Below are 21,235 nucleotides of genomic sequence, written 5' to 3'. Positions count from 1 at the left end.
GTGTGTGTGTGTGTGTGTGTGTGTGTGTGTGTGTGTGTGTGTGTGTGTGTGTGTGTGTGTGTGTGTGTGTGTGTGTGTGTGTTTGTTCTCTTTGATTGTATATATCTGGATTTGTGCATTTTGTGAGCTGTGGGACATTTGAGAATAGCAGTGTGGCTCCTCATTATAAGCCACACATTTCCCATGATACCAGTGCTTTCTGTTTATTGAATGCTAATGTGTTAGGGGATGCAAATGCAATCTGCCCCATGCATTTTGTTCAAGCAATCACACTTAATAAGCTATAGCTGAGTGCAGCCAGGAAATATGAATTTTTTTGATGCAGATTTGATCAGTGAAGCAAAAGTACATTCCTGAAACAGAAAATGTGAGTGCACTGAATATATCAATGTTCAGAGTGCTGCTAAAAAGGAACAAATTGCACAAATTATAGGATTTTAAAGCAGCTCTCATTACTATTTTTTACGGTAATAATACATCATACAGTGTTACTACTTGTATGTGAAAGTTGTTCGAAGTGGAATTATCACGACTCCGTGGTTCGCCTCAGCTCTGCAGAACATTTTAGCGTCTTGTAGCTCATTGTTTCATTTTTATGGGCTGTATAGTTTTAATGTTTTGGTTCATTCTCATCACTGACAGCATCATCTTTTGCTGCAGCAGGAAGCTGTTTTCAGTGAAAAACAATATAAATTCAAATTTCACACTACCTGCACAGCACCATACAATAGACAGGCACAATTAGCAACTAGCCGGTGAACATAGTGGAGATTCTATTAGATATTTTCTTCAGGAGTTAATGTGCACCAGACCAGAACTAAAACGAGAGGGAATATTGGACTTGACTCCAATATTTGCTTGTGTTTACAGCTTGTTTCTGTTGCAATAAGTGGCTAGAAAAATATCTTTATTGGGTTATTTTTGGTCACTTTCAAGCAACACAATGAGCTGTAAAAAATTAACATAATGTGGCCGTATAAAGTTATTACCTTGAGGATGATTATCAAACTGGTGACCATTTACTGCTCATTTGGAGGCATACTTCTTTCCAGCAGGTGAATGTAAGTCCAGTATTTACTTTCCTCTTTGCCGTTGTCTGGTCTCTACCAACTGAAATGTATTTCATTTATCTGCTAAATGCTTAATTAGCCAGTCATAGCTTTCTGTCTGAGTTTGGGTGCTCCACAGGTAGTGTAAGGTGGGTTTATCAAGTTTTTTTTTTTAGTTTTTAGTTTTTTTTTTACAAAAACAGGCTGCCTGCTGTGTAGAAATGACATTGATGCGAGTGAATCAAAACAAGTGCTGGTTATTACGCGAAAAAGAACGAGACAAAAGACGTGGTGCTCCATGGAGGTGAGATTAATTAATGTCAAGTAATAACTCTGTGCCTCTGTAACTAAGAGCACAGACTCAAACATGATGATTTTTTTCTATTGCAATCTTAAAACATTAATCAAAGCTTTTATGATCACAAGGAAATTGAAAAAGTAAATCCATTTTATATAAACAGTGTTTGATTTTCAAGTCCAGCTACAAAGATAGAAATCAAATTAGATGTAATTCCTCCAATGCAAGACAGCAAAATTGAAACGGTATAAACTCTGCAAATGAGAATAACGTGGTCTGAAAACCCATCAGCACCTTTGCACCTTTCTGGACAAAGTTAGATTGCATTGTCTGGTCATCAGGGTTGAGGCAGATAAAGCGACTATCGATCAATAACCGTTTCTTATCCTCACCCTTCATCTTCTCTCTATCAAAGGGCAAAAGCTGCTTTCACGAGTGATTCTGCCTCTGATAACCACCTGTTCAAGCCCCAACTGGTTTAATCTTCCCCTCTCCTCGCTGGGTGCAAGTATTGCTGCTAAAAGCCTCTGACTGTACATTATATCTGCCAGCTACTCAACTGGTGGAGTGCACAGGGTTCATGTTTATTATGCACTCTCTGCTCCTCTCTTCTCTTTCTGTCTCCTGCAACTGTATGTCTGCATCTGTGTGAAGTTCAAAGTCTACGCAGGGTTCTTGTGCTCGGTGTGTGCAAGAGGGATGTGAGAATGCAAATGTACTTGAGCTTAGCTGACAAAGATATTTACATGGAAGATCACAGTGAGGCAGAGCAAACATGTCGCTTTTGTTTGAAGAAGGTGGGACTGAGCAGGGGAAAAAAACCCAAATAAAACATGTTTGGAATGACAAGAGCGATGTTAAATTTCACCTCCTTCACTCATGGCTGTTCCCTGCTGACGCATTTTGCCTGACAACTTTTACAAAAAAACAAAAAGACTAATAAGTCTGACAGTCGTTAAGAGCAGAGCAAGAGATAATTCAAGGCTGTTTCCATGTTCATTATGTTTTATTTACCTAACAAGCTGAGCTTTGCTCATCATAATTAAAAAGCCTTATCTGACCTTTTCCCTCCCTTGAAGTACTGTTTGAACAATAGCTACTTTCAACATTCATGGGGCTCTTCACACTTGTCCTTTTGCTTTTTAATGAAAAGTCTGGATAGAATTGGAAAAAATTCAGTAACTGTCACTCCACTTTGCAACATGAAAAGTGAAGCCATGGTTGCTTTTTCCCATGAAATCCCCCATGACCTGAGTATTTTTAGAATATTCCTCTGCAAGGAGATGACTCATTAGTGAAGTAATGTGAGACTCCAGATCTTCTGTTATAGCGCAGATGACAGGCACCACATATAAGGAGGTATTTAACCCATGTTTTGTTGACATTGGCTTTGGCTGGTTATTTGTTTGTGATCCCACAAACTGTAATGCTGTATTTTTAAATATACAACCCGGTATCAAGCCAAATAGTGTAATACTCTCATTGTCACGTTTCGCCTTGCCTGAGCATGAGAAGTCGGTGCCTTATTTTTAAGCGATGTCGCTTTTTCACGAACTCCAACCCTTGTCTCCTGGGTTTAAGTTTTGTGTTTGATCACCCAATTACCCTCACCTACCTTGGACTTCACTGCTTTTCTTCTTTGTAACAGGACCTCCATCTTTGACTGTAATCATATGTATGGATATTCTTTTCATGCCTAGGCTAGGAAAAATGTGACACTGAAATGATATCCTGACAAGTGGATTTTTTTTTAATAAATATTTTTCAAACCCAAATTAACCAACTGTTGTGTACAACCACGTAGTTTTTTCCTGTAACACTGACAATATCCTGTAGTAACCTGGCTACCGTATGATACTCTTTACCGGAGTAAAATATAATAACAGTTGTTTAGGTAATCATTGTTTTTTTCTTTCTTCTGACCTTATTAAAACCCAATTTGTTGTGAAACAATAATCCTGTCTTTTGTCACAAACTGGGTTTGTACATTTGATAGAAGTAACAATCTGGTAATGTCCACAAAGGACTGTTATCATATCAATATTTCAACAAATATGTATCCCTTTTGTTTTGCCCAAAATTGAATTACAGCCAACAATAGAGTCCTAGAAGTTATTTGTGTTTAGGGTCAGTTTGGTCCTGATGAACAAAATGTTCTAAAAGTCCATAACGGAAGCAGACTTTTCAAAATCATGTTTACTGTAAATGTAATTATCATCAAATTCGACCTGTGTGTGATTACAACTTTACATACAGTATGAGTCCCCTGGCATCTTGTTCCATTGACTATCAGTTAAACACTTATTCCTCTTGATTTCAACCTGCTCGATCGATAGTTGGCATCCAGGGAGCTCGTTGTCCCAGAGGAGCAGACACGGGGACCGGCGGTCTGTCTGTCTCCCTCTGAACTGTAGAAAAAAGCCTCGCCATCAATCTGCATTTGCCTGGTAGCCTTCACCGCATTAAGCTTAAACTCAATACTGTAAAACTGGGGGGGAAAGCGCTCTGAACATTTATACTCATTTCAGGATTATTTGCTTGGCAATATCAAACTGGATATCAGGCTCAATTTATCTCTATATCCCATGGCAGTATCATACATGGTAATTTTCTTCTCTGCGATGAGAAACCAAATTGTAATTGAAAGTAAGAATAAATGTTTTAACAGGTGAATCCTGCAGCGAGATGTGCTTGATAACATTTTTCGCTTTGACTTTTGGGACAGGGATGAAACCCACTCTCTTATAGATCCACATTCAACTGGCACATTAATCTATCCTTTTTCTGTGTAGTACACACCCCCACACTCCCCTCCACCCCCCGCCCCCCCACACACACACACCCACACACCTCCCTCCTTCCCATGTATACCGTTGGCCTCTGAAATGGGAATTGGAGGGGAGAGTGGAAGGGCAGCAGGTGTATTACTTGGAAGCTGGGGCCCCGGAGCTAAGTGGAGAGAGGGCTCATGCGTTAGATTACTAATGCCCTCAACCTGTCAAAAAAAAAAAAAAATGCACCTGCTTGTGGCTTGACGTTAATTTGTTTGGACATGGTTTATAATTTAATTCCACGGCAGAATTAACTTCCAATACAAGATGCTGTTAGTGGGGGAGATGGTGATCGGTACAGTGTCCCGAGTGAATAGTAAAACTTTGATGCTCTGCTATAAAATACCCAAAGCCTGTGTATTTTGTGCACTGTGGAAACCATAATAAAAAGGCAATCTAGACTTTTGGAGAGAATCTATCAAAACAAGATGGAGTACAATTCCCTCTCCTGTCATATCTTGGGCTTTTCTGCCTTTGCTGCCAATGGTGAGGACAGCAAAGTACTTCAGAGTGTGACTTCATTGTAGCTAGTTCTAAACAAAACAAAACAGTTTCTGAACTAAACAAACCTTTTCAGCGGCAGACATTTTTTATTTTTCTTAACAGGAAAACATTAACGATGATTCACTGGAAGCCATGCCACTGAGTCAGCATGCACCACAGTGTGGCCCTCCAGTCATTATTAGTGTTATTCGCTACACCTGTGTTTGGAGAGACAAAATATCTGCCAAGTGAAATGTCTTTGGAAAACATTTGAAAAATGTCAGAAATTATTGAGGCAAGCAGTTCTTTATTAATTTTCCTGTGTATACGACACATGTTCCTGAAGTTTGGACTCCACCAGACTTTCCGTCCTCCATGAAAGTATTTGACCACGTGCCAGGAATTCCTGCTTTTCTTCTGCAGTAATTGTAGCTGTCTTTGTCTGTTTTGCAGAGTGCATGCTTGCGGAGGCTCTTTACATGATTCCAAGGTCAGAGAACAGAAGCAAATTCCAACATTATTAAGTACACAAGAGGTGTTCGTGTGCGTTTTGTCACTTCTTGTTGGATTTTTCGTTGACTTTTTTTGCTTCTTTTAAATTCTCTAGTGACGGTAATTAAAGTCGAGACTGTCCACCCAAAAATGATCCCATAGATCTTTTGTGCTACCAGTTCATAACAACCCACAGCTGGATTCTTAAATAAGGCAACCTCGAGCGATCTTATGAATAACGACCACACAGTATCCAGGAGAAGCAGAGAAGTTAAGATGACGTCTTTATAATGTGTCTTCGTCCCTTTTTGAGGAGGCCGGTTGAGCTGATGGTTCAATAGTGACTTCCACATCATCATCTGCAATTGTGCCAGTTTCACCACAGCTAGAAACACCTTCAGTGGTGCCAAATTTGTCCAAAACATCCCTCAATAACCAGAGAGAGAGAGACCGCTGCTTGATGTGAGCCGATCAAAAAACAGTAACACTGATGTTGAAGGGGTGTGCGGACATGACACCTGTCATGAACATGAAGGAATCTTTATGAATCTTTGCTGTCATTCACTAATCCTAACTATTTCTAACAGTATCATGAATACAGTGATTGCTGGCAGTTTGTGAACCCTTTAGAATTGTTTGAAAGAGAATCCAGTTTAACAGAAGAGACAAAATATTACATTTGATCATTTATTTATTGAGGGAAATAATCCAATATTATATGTCAGTGAGGGGTGAAAGTATGTGAACCTTTACTCTCAGTACATTTCAGGTAATTGTTGATCAGTCCTGCACGTCTGCTTGCATTTTTAGCCCATTCCTCCGTACACAGCTTCAACTTTGAGACAGTGGTGGGCTCCCTCACATGAACTGCTCACTTCGGGTCCTTCCTCAACATTTCTATTTCCTGTTGTGTTAATTACGGTGACATGTCAGTCTTATTCACTCCCCTTAAAAAAAAAAAGGGTTTCAACTACCTATGCGGTACTTTTCAAATCCATCAGCTTTGGCTCCTTCCTCTTCAGAGAGATCACATTTGAAGTATTTAGAGTTAGTTTTTATTTCCAAAGTCTGCCTTGTCTGACTCTTCTATTTTAGCGCCCTTCGCCCAACATGTATTGCAACTGTAACTGCATTTGTACTTTTTTGGAGAGATATATATTAATCACTGTGCCAAGTATCAAAGTAACAGTGTTGTACTAGTATAGCAACATGGTGTACGTGTGATATGCTCTCATTGTTCAGTGTGTGCGTGCAGATTGAAGTAGTTTTGTGTCTGAGAAGCAGCGTGATACTTTTGGCTGGTTATGCTGAACATGTGGTCGTCTTCCTGGGAAGCTGACCTGTCTGTCTGTCTGTCTACAAGTTAATGTTTAGCAATGCCCATCTGCAAACTGCTTCTGTTTTCTCTCCATCTGTTCTTCTCACTGCCATACACACACACACACACACACACACACACACACACACACACACACACACACACACACACACACACACACACACACACACACACACACACACACACACACACACACACACACACACACACACACACACACACACACACACACACAAATCTTAAGAAGTATTGCAGCAAGGTAACCAACCAGAGAAGCATACAATTCTGTATTCATCACTCCATCAAGTAGCTGTGAAAATTAGACCTGAATGTGCTGGTGGCGGTTGTGGTTGATGGAGCATCGTCTTCAAACAACATAAAAGAATAGATGCTCGATCAGATTTCGGGTGAAAGTCCTTTTAGAATCAGTGAAAAGTCCAATCTCACACTCTCTCCCACTTATCAGCTGCCCCCCCCCCCCCCCGCCCCAGCTCAGGGCAGTGTGAGAGACAGTGGTTTGCATAACTAACTACTGCGGCTCTTTTCTCGATCTCATGAACAGATATATGAGCACATTAATGTATTTGATCTGCAATCTGTTCATATATATGCAGTGTAAATACCTGAATCATACACGGCTTTTCTCTGCAGCAGCACCTGTGTGCTTGTGCAAATAATGAATAAAAGATTATGGAGTATCATTCTCTTATTCAAGATTGGTGCTGACCTCATTGAGTGTCATTGCTTTCTTGTTTTTATATGATTAACAAGTTGCAGATGCAGGCGCTTATCCTGCATATCAAGAACGCTTTAGCAGCTGACTCCTCAGTTTTCTTCTCCATTCAGATGCACCAAGTGAATGTAAATGGATTTGAACTTTAGCTGCCTTTCAGCTTCACATTCTGACATATTGCACGACCTTCAATGTCATGTCACTGGCTCAAGAAATAATTTTCACTGCAGTGAAGTTATTTGTAGTCTTAAGATACATGACTCTAAGCCTTCATGTGGATGGTGTTTTGTAAAGTATATTTTCTCCCACCGACTTTATACCTTTAGTATTTAACTTCATTAGTCAATTCATATAATGGATCAAATTACTGTGAAAGGAGGAATTTGTAGTGACAAAAACATTTGTAGTGACAAACGCACCTTGATGCCATTGAATGTTTTTTCTTCTGTAAGTTATTCTCAACCCTAAACTGCAGACAAGGTTAGCAGCTAGTTGGTGAACATAAAGATCCCGATGTTTCCCTGAGAAGTTGGTGGAGACCAAAAACAGAGCTAAAAGGAGCGTGAATATTAGACTATGATTCATCAAGTGGCTAGAAAGTAGTTTCAAATATTAGCAGCATAGTGCATTTATAAGGTGAAAACAAGTCGTTTCTTCAGCTTGTTACACTGCCAAGTTGGGATGCGTGTTTCAAGCAAAACTACTAATCCACAATCGCTCTAAACTAATCGACTAATAATCAATTATTCACCACCTCCTGATTGCGTCTAATCTTACAGCGTCACACAAGTTCTCCTGACAAAGCTCCCGAGCCCCTGGGGGTAGCAATGTCTTCATCTTCTTCTCCTTATAGCAGTTGGCGGACAGCTTTTAGGTGCATTACCGCCACCTTCTGACGGGAGTAACGCATCACAACCAAGCGGCAGTAAAACCAGAGGAAATAAGTGAACTAAATCACTTCGCAGAGTAACAACACTTGGTTATCATTAGGGCCCAAGCACCAAATGGTGCAAAAGCCCTGTTGTTATTATCATCGTTATTATTATTATTATTATTATTATACAACTCTGGATTTTGTCTCAGTAGACCTCAATAGAGTTCATTGATGAGAGGCTGATATTAAACCACTTTACTGCAGCAGTATGCAGTTGTCCAATTTAATACTGACAGCCATTTGTCATGTTAACCTCCATACAAGGACCTTGAAATTAATTAGTCTGAAATATAATGAAGCATAATTGTTATTAAACTACTGAACAGACAGCACATCTTCAGTTTTGGATGCCTTTAGATCAATTTAACCATGGAACTCCAACCCATTTGCCATTCCTGCCTAACAGTTATCAGAAGATGAGGTTCTCTGCAAGGTCACGTTTGTTGGATTATGAGTTTGTGCGTAGAAATCCGACTGGTGTTCTTCATGCCCTCTGGACCCCTCTCCCTCTCTGGATACACAGGTAGACCTGTTAGGATGCAGCGTGAGAAGAGCAGCAGCCTGAATGTTTTTTTCAATCCATTTAAAAAATCCAGCTGCTGCAGTGATTGACAGGAGGAGAGGTTATGTCCATATTTACCCTTATAGAAATACATGAGATTGTAAAAATAAAATAAAATAAATATTAATACAGCAAAGTGCAAAGTGGTTTGGCTAGTGAATAGCCAAACAGGAAAAAAAAAGAAATGGGAAGTGCATAAATTGATGGACTGATTCCAGAGGATGATGGAATACATAAATGCATCACTATAGAAATTCAATTTTGAAGCCAAATATAATCTTTTGTCCTTGAAAGATTCTTCTTTTCCTGAAGGGAGGGGGGGGGGGCGGGGGGGAGAATAAACTTCTTCTTTAAGCATGAGCAATTACAAACAGATATATGCATTAAGTCTGAAGATTGTTGGATGCGGTTTTGTGTACTAAACTTCCAATGTGTTGCATTTTTACTTTGCGGCTCTGGCACACTTTGAAATAAAACTTTTGGATCATGAACAAAGACATCTACTGGTTACCCACCACTTATTAGCTAAATACAAGATAAGTAAGGGGTTACTGCATCCATTGATTCATATTTAACAACATTTTATTGTATATTTAAACTATTCAAAATTTATGAATCTGCCAAAATACCAGTTCTAGATAGAGAAGAATCTGGTGTGAACTCATTTTTAATTTGGTGATCTATTTTCGTCATGCGCCACTGTGTTTTTCAAGCTGTTTAAAATGTATGAGGTGAGTAATGAGGAATTAATCGTCCCTCCCTCCTATTTATATCCTCGTTTACCCAACGCCTTTGCCCATATGACACTGTGCGTGTATGAATGAGGCGTGTTCGTATTGTCCAGTTGCACATACGTGGAACCAGCAAAGCACAACAGATTAATACTTTAGCACGTGAAATAAGCACCACCATTGATCAGTCATCCCAATCCTACCCCAGTGCAGTGGCCGTTGTGTTTTAGGGATGCTGATGGATGAGGTGGATGAGGGAGTGATCCAGATCCACATCAAACATCAAGGTGAGGGTGTTTGACTGCAGGCCTCCAAACTAAACCCATGCCGGTTCTTTAGAAGTTGATTGATGACCCGCCTGATTATTCAAGTGGAAGTGCTTATCCAGAACTTTCCTTGCTGTTTCTTGCAATTTATGATGAGCCAATTATTGACCCCAAAAAGTGCTTGTGGAATGTCAGATTTAAACGCATCAACTGCAAAAGATTCATCTGAACAAGTCACAGTCAAACACTCAATTTAATTTTTAGACAAGGTAGAAGGGCAGTAAGGTGGACTTGTTTCCAGTGGTTTGTGCTGGAAATCCTAAACAAATAACTGATCTTTTGAAACAGAAAGATCATTCAACACATCATTCCAAACTGTCTTGAATGAATGTTGTTTCCATGAACGTTTACAAGATGTGGCCTGAAGCATTGAAAACATTTTCAATCTTGTCACTTGAAAACGTGATTTGAGGAGGCTTCCTGGTTGCAGTCTCCTGACAGGGACGGAGGTTGTTACCGGTGTCATTATGTTAGCGCAGCTTTAGGACCCGGGGAGGCTGACGCGGCTGCTCCCTGCAGGAGAAGCATGGACACATTTGTATGCGCTGGCTCTCCACCGCTGCACTAACCGCGCTGTACATAACGGCACAGGATATTCTTTTTTCACCCTGAAGGATAAGCGTTAACAAAGGAGTGTGCTTTGGTTCGAGTTTACCATGGTTTGTTTCTAGAAAGAAGGATAACCAGTCGCTTGGTAGTTGTAGCCCGTACATGTCCCCGGCTTCCGTTTTCAACAACGTGCGCAGCAAATAAAAGTTTTACGGCCAAGCCGGTATGGATCACTTCTGCTTATAAGTGACGAACGCGTGCAGGATCCTCCGCATCATTTTGGAGAGGTGAGTTTAATTCACTTGTGTGTGTAAAGAGTGTTGCCAGTGCTGTGATAAGCGCAGTCTAGTGTGTGTGTGTGTGTGTGTGTGTGTGTGTGTGTGTGTGTGTGTGTGTGTTGCTCTTTCTGCCGGCAAGCTGTGCAGTGTTGTCTGTATGATTCATACAAGCCTGGCTGCAGTTGCTCTGACTAGATACTGCATTGACACACAAGCTCGCGTTAGCCTTTGCGTAATGCATGGTGCCTTTACGCAAAGTAAAGGCAGACCTCTGTCCTCATAGAGCACAAGACAAGACAGTGTACTTCTCCAGCACATCTTGTATGTCACTGCTTCTATAACAAGGTGCTGTAAAATCAGCAGTTTATTGTCAAGGCATTTCTGCAGCTGCTGTAGTGTTGTGTTGTGATTTGACAGGAGTGTCTGTTACCTGTCAAGGCAGCCTGTTGACTGACAGACTGACAGGACGCTCGTGCTGCTCTGGTGGAGCTGTCCCTTCTGTGTGGTGCTGAAAGTTTTCCCAGCTGGCCACATGGCTTGTGCATGACATACGAGGAAACACAGGAATTAGGCTGCATGCACATTTGCTTTGTCTGAACAGAGACATGCATGTTTTTAAGGCTAAGTTTACCAGTGTTTTTTTTTTTTTTTTTTTAAATCAATGCATGATCTGCATTTTGTGGAGGAGGGATGCTTACTACTCAGCCAGCAGTGAGTTGTCGCACTGAAGGCAGAATCTCAGCAGGGATTGCACCGGACAGTGAGGGGAGAGGAGTGAATCAAATCTGAATGAGCACAGAAGTAATAAAAAGAAACGGGGTCCTTTCATTGAACAACAAAGGTCTCAATCTGTTTAATAAACAGTATACAGCACTGGGTGCTGTTGTGTTAATAATGCATTAAATTCACTGTCATAGTGAAACCCTTTTTAAAATATTTGCAGGGACTTTGCTACGTGGTGACAGTTATATGAACTTAAGTGAACGAATCTGCCTGTCTGTGTGTTTTATGTCACCTAGAACTTGGCTAGAATGGGGTCTTTTTGTGTTGTCTAAAATAACTACACAGTGTTGTGTATTTGTCCCTGTCACCCAGTGAGTCACTTCCCATCTGTAATTTTGTCTTACGCTCTTCACTTCTCTGAGATTTACACCATGGATGTGAGGATTCCTATAGACAGGTGGAGTGCCGTCCACGCTGCTGCAGTTATTGCTGCTGTGGCGTTGCTTCCTCCTCTCTCTCCCTGCTAATGCTCCAGACTGTGATGCAGTCAGCCCTTTGTGATATTGTGTGAGTCTTAGCAGTCTTGGCAGCGTTTGGCACAGTGCTTACAGGCTGATTCACTTTTCCGGAGATCTGTAGAGCATTTTCCTTTTTGTCTTTTAGCTCTCTTCTTCAGTTGTGGTGACGGAGGAGATGACGGAGGCGGTTGGATTTGGAAATCAATGCATTGCTTTTACTTAATGTAACGAGCATCCATTTCTGCCCATTTTGTAAGGAAAACGTTTCTACAAGTAATCATTGTGTCGAATTATTTTTGGAGCTTTACTTAAGACTTTTTTTATGTGATACGATTAGGTACCATTAATGCAAGACCCGCATGTTTTTTTAAATAATTTGTTTTATAAATATCCTTAAACAACGGTCTTGGTGTCGTGTAAAAATTCAGTTTGGTCATCAATTCTTCTTTTGTGTTTGTTTTGCATTTAATGCATTTTGTAAAAATCCTTCGGAGGAATCGTTTGGTCCTTTGGCTGTAATCTTATCTGCCTTCTTTTCACTGCACATCTGGCCCACATGTCACTTTGTTATCATTTTCTTTGTCATGGCCACATGCTGAATATCACACATTAGACTGGATTTAAAATTGTGCTAATTAAGTAAAAAAAAAAAAACAGATTAGATATAATGCAGGAGTGAAAGAGAAATTAGGGACATATTCATAGAGAATAAAAGCAGAGATAAAAATCACTTTATTTGCAGCTTATTCTTGCTTTTGTTTGTGGAATGGATGACTTTGCCTGATGTTAACTGCTGGTCATGCGTCTGTGGCTGCCTCAATAAATCTCTCTAATCCAGAGAGGTGGACTAGATATGCCTTCATGGCAAATTTGGGGCTTATCGGCAGAGTTGGAATTTGGTGTGTGGCAGCCAAAGCAGAACATTAATTGATTTCATCTAACAGGATTAGTGATATTTGGAAATAAGACAGGAGGCAGAAAAATAATAAGACATTAATACCCAGTGAGCAAAACCAACAACACTAACGAATGTGTGAATAGAGATTCCTTGGAAGGCACACAGGATTTCCTTTCACAAACTCCCCAGAACTTCACTGCAGAATAATAATTGTGTCTGCTGTCACTTTTCCTGTTTGTAAAAAGACTCATTCTCTCGTATTCCTATTCAGTGGTAAAGAGGATTAACAGGTAACTCAAGAAAACAACAAATCTGCACACAAAAGCGGAGAAATTTCCAGTACAGAAAATCTTTCTGCTATAGAAACTAAAACAACAACAACATAATACTAACCCTTTGTTAGGTGAAAATGATAAAGGAAGTTACCATCACTCCTCTTTCATCTTCCCTCCACCCTCAAGATGTTTGAATGCCCTGAGGCTGCTGACGATTGATTCCTATTTTATTGTTTTTATTTTTCATTCCACTGCCACACCGAATGACATCACCGCCCTGCAAGACTGCCCGATTGAAAAACTCCAGTTCCCCGTTGTCTGTGGCTCATCCCCTGCAGAGCCCCGAGGCTGTGGGCCCAACAACGGGGGGTTCCTGTTCCCTCTGACACCCGACCTCACATGCAAAAGGTCGAGTGCTGCTAGCTGTCAGCAGGTCTCATCATTCCCTCGTGACACGGCCATTATGGTGCCCTCTGGATGGCATGTCAGTCACCCATGGTGGCAAGTCAATTAGTCATGTCTGGAAGGAGATAGGGTATGTCTGCTGGTCGAGGTTTGTCTTTCATCTGCAGGTGGGGACACTCTGGAAGCACATTACAATTTCTAATCACTTTTTATAAACTTGCTGAATGCCAATTAAGGGCCCAGATAGCAGGCTTTATTTGTTCATCTGAATTCAGCAATTAGTCCTCAAATGATATGTAAAACATGTCTTGAATATGATTTTGAGGAGTCTTTGAATTAGTAGGTTTCCTTTATGTACTATATTGTGCGAGTTAGGAATAAGTGACTTGAACAACACTTGGGAAAGGAGAACGCTGCTCCATGCCGTGGAGAGGATTGAGAAATGGGATAGAGGAGATCATGATCAAAGGCGTGGATTAAGATATCTCTGGTTGCCTCTCAAGGAGATTCACTGTTGTGTAAATCAAACAGACAATCTGCAGCACCACATGGAGATTAATGCTGTTAAGTACCTGGAAGATTACTTTACAAAAATCCGTCATAATAAACTCCCCCCTTCTGTGCCCGTGCATGCGCGTGCGCCTGTGTGTGTACGTGTGCAGTTTTGCTCATGTCACAAATCCATGTATCTCAAACTGTGAGGATACTAATCGGACTGTGTTTTTAGTTTTATTAATGATGGCTATTACTGATTTTCTGCTTTCATATTTTCCTGTTTTGCTAGCACCAGTTTGGTTTGTATATACTTTGTGAACATACTGTCATGGAAGAGGAATTTGTTCTGTCCCCAAATCTGTAATCTCATACCGATGTGCAGCTCCATAAAGTGTGAAATGGAAGAGATAGAAACTGTGTCTGAGAGTATTTTCTATGATTTCTCTCAGGATAACTGTACATTAACGGCTCTAAAACTCACAGTAGTGTAACCCACACAGCGCATGGTGTCCATCAGCAGCAGTTGGCCTTAAAACGCTCACTTCCATGCCTGACTGTAATAAAACAAATTTAAAAAGGGGAGTCATTCCTTGGTTGCAGGCCACTCAGTATTAAAGCAAATGCATTGTCAGTAAGCCTGTGTGATGGACTGCTGTTTGTGTTGTACACCTGCCGTAAGCAGCTTCACACCTCTGCATCAGGCGATAAGCGCCTGGTCTGTCAGCCTCCTCAACAGGAACAACGCTTTCTTACATCAAGAAGCTTATAGATGAATGTAAATGCTCAGAAAACCTTTCTGTGGATGCAAAAAGCCTTTACTGTTCACTGTCGACCTCAAGATTCTGGGCAACACAGACAACTTTTTGTTTTAAAATAGGCCAAAGGTTAAAGTCATATTTAAATCAAAATTCACTCATGCTGACAGGAATTTTTTTTAATTTATGTATATCCTTTATGATGGCGTGTTAGGGCCATTGTAGGGGAAATAATATATGAATTACATAGCAATGGGAAGGGTGTAATTTCTAGGATTAATTAAATACTCAAATGTTCTTAAAAAAGTACAAATAAAACTTTTTTAATAAATAAAAATCACAAATATATGAGAAAAGACTTGAATGTTCTTTGACATTCTTAGTCATAATGTCCTTTTGAAGCCCTATTGAGATTATAGGGACTACTAAAAAAAAAAAAAAAAAAAAAAAAAAAATTCCTTATTACTAAGTTGCAGTTACTAAGTATATTTTGATTAGGCAAGAATAAAAATACAGCTTCTTGCACTATTCTCTACCATGCCTATAATATTGTTTTCTTTATCCACAGCTTGCTGCAACTTCCACACTGTGATAAAACTCCATATTAGAGTCTGGACATTCCTTATATCAGTGGCACCCACACTCCCCGGCATTTGGCAGGATGTCTGTGGTCTTTTATTTTGTGTTTCTTCTTGCTGTAAGGCACTGTATTATTTAGAAGTTATAAAGTCACAAAACAGCTTGGATCCCAGTGGGAGGCACTGAGCTGTACTTGGGGTGTTTTTTTTTTTTTTCCACTGCTGAGATTTTTTTAAGTGTCTTTTGATTTTGGATTGTCCCGTACTTGGACACAGTTTGAAATATGAGGCTGAGGCAGCAAAGGGCTACTGAAGGCCACATTTTTCTTATCATTCTGTTTGTCCCTCTGCCTCCTCCTGCAGCTCTACCTTTTTCCTTTCAGCTCCCTCTGGTATCACTGATGACTTGCTGCGGTAACTCCTCCACTACTTGTTGGGATCAGAGATCTCCAGTGACATGCTCTCCATGTTACCTGTGACACACAATATCATGCATATTGTGCCTTTTATTGTGCCACATCGACGAGGCCGGAGAAGTAATCTGTCCAAAACACAAAAACCAAGGCAAGGTCACTTCTGCAGTGTGTCCGTGTTAGCTTGGATTCAGATTGTGGGCTTGTGTTTGCATGTTTGTCTCGTGCAGTATCTTTAAACATCAGTGGCAAAGTTTGTGCATGCTCAGCAGTGGTTCAGTGTTTGATGTCAATACCCAACTCCAAATGGGATGAAGAAGAGTACACAGTGGGCTGGTGTTTATTGTCTGTCTGTGTCTCAGATGTCTGCGCTGCTCTAATTCAGCAACAAAGTCAAACTCACACTGTGTATGTGTTTGGTTTCACATTCATTTGCACGAGGTGTTTGTAGAAATCTACTTCTATACATGGATGTGGATAATGTGTTGGCAGTGAAAATACACACACGTGGTATTCTTTGTTGTGTGTTTCGTGAAGTGTATCAGTGGCGACACACTACATAGTCCAGGTCATCAGGAATAAGCACATCATCTTGTCTCGACTCCCGGCAGAGACAAAGGCGAGGAGACGCTCCCTCGGAGGCAGCTGAGAACAAAGCATGAAATGTGCAGCGTTGCATTAATGTTGATCGATAAACACAAAAAGATACATGGATTAATCTTTGCAGTAGATATATTGAAATGGGCTCTCTCAAAATCAATGACCACTGTGTTTCCCAGACGGTTGTGTGAAGAGTCTCTATCTCCTCATGTGTGTACACATCCTCTGTGCAATAGTTGCTTTGCTTAATGATGGGCTGGCGTGGCCCCGTGGACATCGTTTGTCCCCTGTAATTACCTGGAGGTAGAGATTGTTATTCATGGTAAGGGACAGGGGAATAGTCGTCTGTACGCCCCCCCCCCCAACCCCCCGCCGCACCCCCTGCCCCTACCCCCCTTTCCCTGAGGCCTACTGCTCTGAGCATTGATGTGGGAGGATGTGCAGAAAACAGATGCTACCCCATGATTTCTGAGTGTTTGTACTAATGATGAGCTCCACTAGGCTATCTTTCAGCCCTTTAATGGAGGTTCGGACTGATTTAAAGTCTGATTTTATGGATGGAGCAGTTGTTTCCAATCCTGCTCCTCACCAAGGGCCATACTGGATCTCCTTTATACAGTGAGACTATATTTCTTTACACTACCTGGTCCTTGTGGAGTCGAAGGGAAGACAGCTTTATGTCAAATTTGGCACTGCTTGCTTCCGAAGCAAACCAGTAGTTTTGTCCTGTTAACTGTAAACTGTGTAAACCCAACAACACAGAACAATGTTCTTAAATTGATCTCCTTCCTGCCAGGCAGCCACTGATCGCTATTCATTTCACTGCGAAATAAAAATGAACTTGCATAGACTTGAAAATAGACTTAAGATAGGTAATCAATCACATTTTTCCCCCGTACACCATTTCCCATTGTTAGACTCAATTGTACTTCGAGAACTCTCATTGTTCACGCGTTCAAGGATGGCCAGGCATTTCTAAAAATGCAAAGACTTCCTAAAACTTCACACAATCACCTTACCTCATAATCTCAATAATATCACCAACACATCACAAATATTGATGGGCTCTTAAGATGAATATTGATTCACAAGGCTTATATGTTTTTCTTCCTCCTCGTCCCGTGTGAGAGTCGTCCATCCCGCCTGTATTTAAGTGTCGGGTGGGATGTGTCCCAAAGGCTGTCTCTAATTCCCACTGGTGTCCATCAGACCCCTGTCCCTCGAAGCTCTGACAGAAGGAGCTATTATTTTCTCATCGCCCCGGTGGCCCGTGTCCCTCGGGAGAGGCGTCACCACGTGACTGACAGCTCCGTAAACACAGCCAGCCCCGGGGTGACTGAGTGAGAGCTCACCGCAGTGACGCCCTTGTCCCACCTTTCCTCTATCCTCCACACCCTTCTCCTCCTCCCCCTTCCTCCCCCTCCTCCCCTTTCTCTCTCCAGACTTCTCATCTCTGTGCCTCTCCATCGTGACCCGGTCCAACCTCGGCAAGATTACTTTCACCTGACGCCCAGGGTCAGAAGTGGAGGTGGGGTTATTTCTAACCCTGCTGCACCCTTGCCACCAGCTGACCAAGAAACAACCACAGCCAATAGCCTAATACTTCTGCCATCTGTAACATTCGGGTAAACCTGTTTTTCCCCCCTGTGATGTTTTCAATATTTCTAGATGCACTCTATTAGTTCCTTTAATGCAACATCATAACAACCTTGCAGAGATTGCATGGGCCAGCACGGCTCCTCTGTGTGTGTGTCAGTAGGTCTAACTCCTGTGTAACTAAGACAGATGACTGTGTCAAGGTTGTTTCCCCACAGGGCTGGGAGAGTAGGTTTGCTCCCAAGCTGCTCTGCTCCCTCCACTTTGCGGGTTTTCGTTGGGGCCTCGCTGCTTATTGTAATGACCTAATGTAGATTCAGGACTAGCAGCCGGGGTCATCCATCTACATCAGGGTGGAGGAGACAGGAATACCCTCTGAGTCTGTCGACTAGTTTGGGTGTCTGTGTGTTCATATGTGTTCGTTTGTGTCTGTTTATAGGAGTGGGTGTGCAGGAACACTTGTACAAGCCGAGAAAAGTCACTAAAGACTACATGTATAAAGAACTAAAAATGAGCAAATTGTTTTATGCAGTAACCATAAAAATGGTGCAATGCTGATTTTTTTACAGTCATTTCATATTTTTATCATTGAACTAAGCGGCAACCAACAATGACATCACCCTCTGGTTTGTGAACCGCCATTATGAAGCCTCGAGTTCGGATATTGGCCATTGCCATCTCGCTAGTTCAGAGCAGTTTGGAGGAGGAAGTGACCATATTTGGACGAGCTGGGAAGGAGCGAGCGGTGGATGTTATTGATTTGGTTGAAAAAGCGATGATACTGCATCCCGCCCACCTGTAGCTGTTACCTGACTGCACCACAGGCCTGTTAATCAAAAAGACACGCCCCCAAAAAACACATATTTTTCAGGATTATTTTCTTTTTAATGACGAGAATGTTTTCAGTTGGACTGCCAGAAAACTAATAAGGAGGATTTTGGCTAACAACAACAAAATAACTTGTGGAAACAATTTGTTGACTTCAAATTTCACAAGACTAGTTGAATGGGAGTCTATGGAGCCGGAGGCTTTTTGGAGCCAACCTCTAGTGGCACTCGGTGGTATCGCAGCTTAAAGGCACTTCCGCATCAGCTTCATTTTTCGAACCCAGGAGCCACGCCCACTTATATGTACAGTCTGTGCATTTAACCGTTTTTTCACAAAGCTTCCTTTATGCTTCAACGGTCGATCAAAACAAGATATTTACATGTCTATTAAAAACACTAGAAATGCTTCAACTGTGAGTAAACGAACACTTTTTATTCAATTATTCTAAATGACCTTTACCACAACCTCTTCAAAAGCCCCTCAGTTTAGGGACTTGATGAGACCTCAGTATACAGTACTATTATAATAATCTATAAACAGCTCTTAAATGTAATTAAAGTTTCAATGTGGAGCGTGTCACTTTTCAGACAAGCCTCGGGCTGTTAGCACCTTTTGATTAGCATACATATTTACATAATTCCACTCTAATTAGCATGCATTTACACAAAACAATTCTGAGCTAATTCTTTAATATTCAAGTCAAATTCTCATATTTTTCTTTGCTCAAATTTTCTGCAGCTGAATTCAACACTGAGCCAATATCAGGTGTTTTTTAATGACAAACTTTTTTTTTTTTTTTTTATCCATTCTTACATGCAATGTAGATATTGATTGTACTGTGCAGCTAATGGTCAGCTGTTAAGTAAACCTAAATGCCTGAATTCAATAGGCTTGTTTCGTAGAGGTCGATTTCAACACAATCAATTAGCTGCTGTTTTACTTCCACTGCTAACTATTCAACAGGTTAGCAGAATGATTTCTCAAATGTCCGCCATTCAGAGAGAGACTGAGGAGAACTTACTGTAGTTCGGTCGTGTTCTGTGCGAATGATGATGATGGTTTTTGGTGTCTCTCGCAGAGGCAAAACTGATTTCTAACCAAAATTTCTAAGAAAAAACTGCACTAGATATCAGAAAATCGATGTTAATCTACATTATTGACCCGTTAAAACGTGTTTCCACTCTACTTATTGTATTTCTCCTGTTTACCCTCACTGGAGCATGTTCGACCTCCACAGATGAAGTTGTTTTTTTCTATGTGGCAAAAATCCTACTTCTTGTATATAATCCATAAATAGAAACAGCTGCAGTCCCCTGATCACTCTGTCTTCTGTGGGTGCTATGGATGGCTCTTTCTCATCACTTTAACAGACTGAAATTATCACTTCATGACCCCCAGGTATTAAAAGACAGTCAGAGAAGCTTTTAAGATTATAATGCTATAATGATAGTGCAGCATTGAGCTCCTCATCTATAACTGTATTGCCTGACATTTAAATAGACACATGTTACAAAAATCAGTGAAGGTTCTTTGTTAGATATATTTTAAGTTTTTTTTTTTTCTTTATTAAATAGCCATAATTGTAAAGTAGTATTGTGGCATAGTACAAGTTAATCACCTTATGTTTTCCCAAATTCATCCCAGGCAGTTCATCTGGATGAAAACTATAGTTTGACTTGCTTGCACTGTTTACAGTTTTCTGTTGGATATATATATATATGTGTGTGTATCATTTGTCTATCCTGGGCATCTGACAGAGGGGCAACATGTACACATTTTCCACCTGGCTAACACTGGCAGATTTACAGCGATGTTGATATATGTGCATTGTTCGTACAGAAGATAAGAATAAAAAAGATAAAGCACTGAATCAGACCTCTCAACCCCAGGCCCGCTGTCTTTAAATCTCCAGTTCAACACTCAAAACTGTTTCTTGCTTGATCTTACAAAGATAAGATCATTAATCTTAAATTAATGGTTTGATGTTTTTTCAAACACCCTTCATGCTAGGAGGGAAGCAGCTGGTCTTGTTCTGCCCAAAGGTACCGAACCCGCTGCTTAAAGATCTCCCAAAATGACAAATACAAATTTTTGCTCTTCAAATCCTTTAACAGATGAAACAAATAAGATCTAACACATTGACTAGTGAGCTGTTAAGGTGCTAGTAGGTGGAGTTTGACACCATCAGACAGAGAAAGGCTCGCAGTTTACCCCAGTTTTTAGTCTTTATGCTAAGTTTACCAGCTGCCAGTAGCAGCTACATATTATAAAGGCCAGTTTTATGATGACAATTTGTTCTGAAATTCGTCTAATGCAAGTCAGACAGTCGCTCAAAGAAGAGACTTCATTATTTTAAGCCTAAAAAGTTTGCTGAACCTCCAACTTAAAACTAAGATTTATGTTTCCATGGTCAACAGTCAGTGACACCTGATGACAAGAAAGAGGTTAACATGGCTCATAAATTGTGGTTTGCTGGTAATATGGCACCATGAGGAGGGGAATAGTTTTTGTCATTGCTGTAACCTGTTACAACCTAACTTTTTTTT

General features: G+C 40.8%; 1 protein-coding gene across 3 annotated transcripts in view; it reads left to right on the top strand.

Annotated features, from left to right (window-relative positions):
- The first annotated feature begins 10,314 nt into the window (after window positions 1-10,314).
- robo1 (roundabout, axon guidance receptor, homolog 1 (Drosophila)) overlaps window positions 10,315-21,235 on the top strand; it is a 213,729-nt gene continuing 202,808 nt past the window's right edge. For all 3 annotated transcript variants that reach the window (XM_069707320.1, XM_069707322.1, XM_069707317.1), the window contains exon 1: window positions 10,315-10,614. The gene's annotated coding sequence lies outside the window, so the exon portion shown is untranslated. The remainder of the gene's footprint in view (window positions 10,615-21,235) is intronic.

This window comes from Brachyistius frenatus, unplaced genomic scaffold, assembly GCF_029030835.1.
Source record: "Brachyistius frenatus isolate BFR_SWC_R1_liver_20210118 unplaced genomic scaffold, ASM2903083v1 Contig_68, whole genome shotgun sequence".
Lineage (NCBI taxonomy): Eukaryota > Metazoa > Chordata > Actinopteri > Embiotocidae > Brachyistius > Brachyistius frenatus.
Note: the sequence above shows the minus strand (reverse complement) of the source record. Positions and strands in the feature narration are given on the sequence as shown.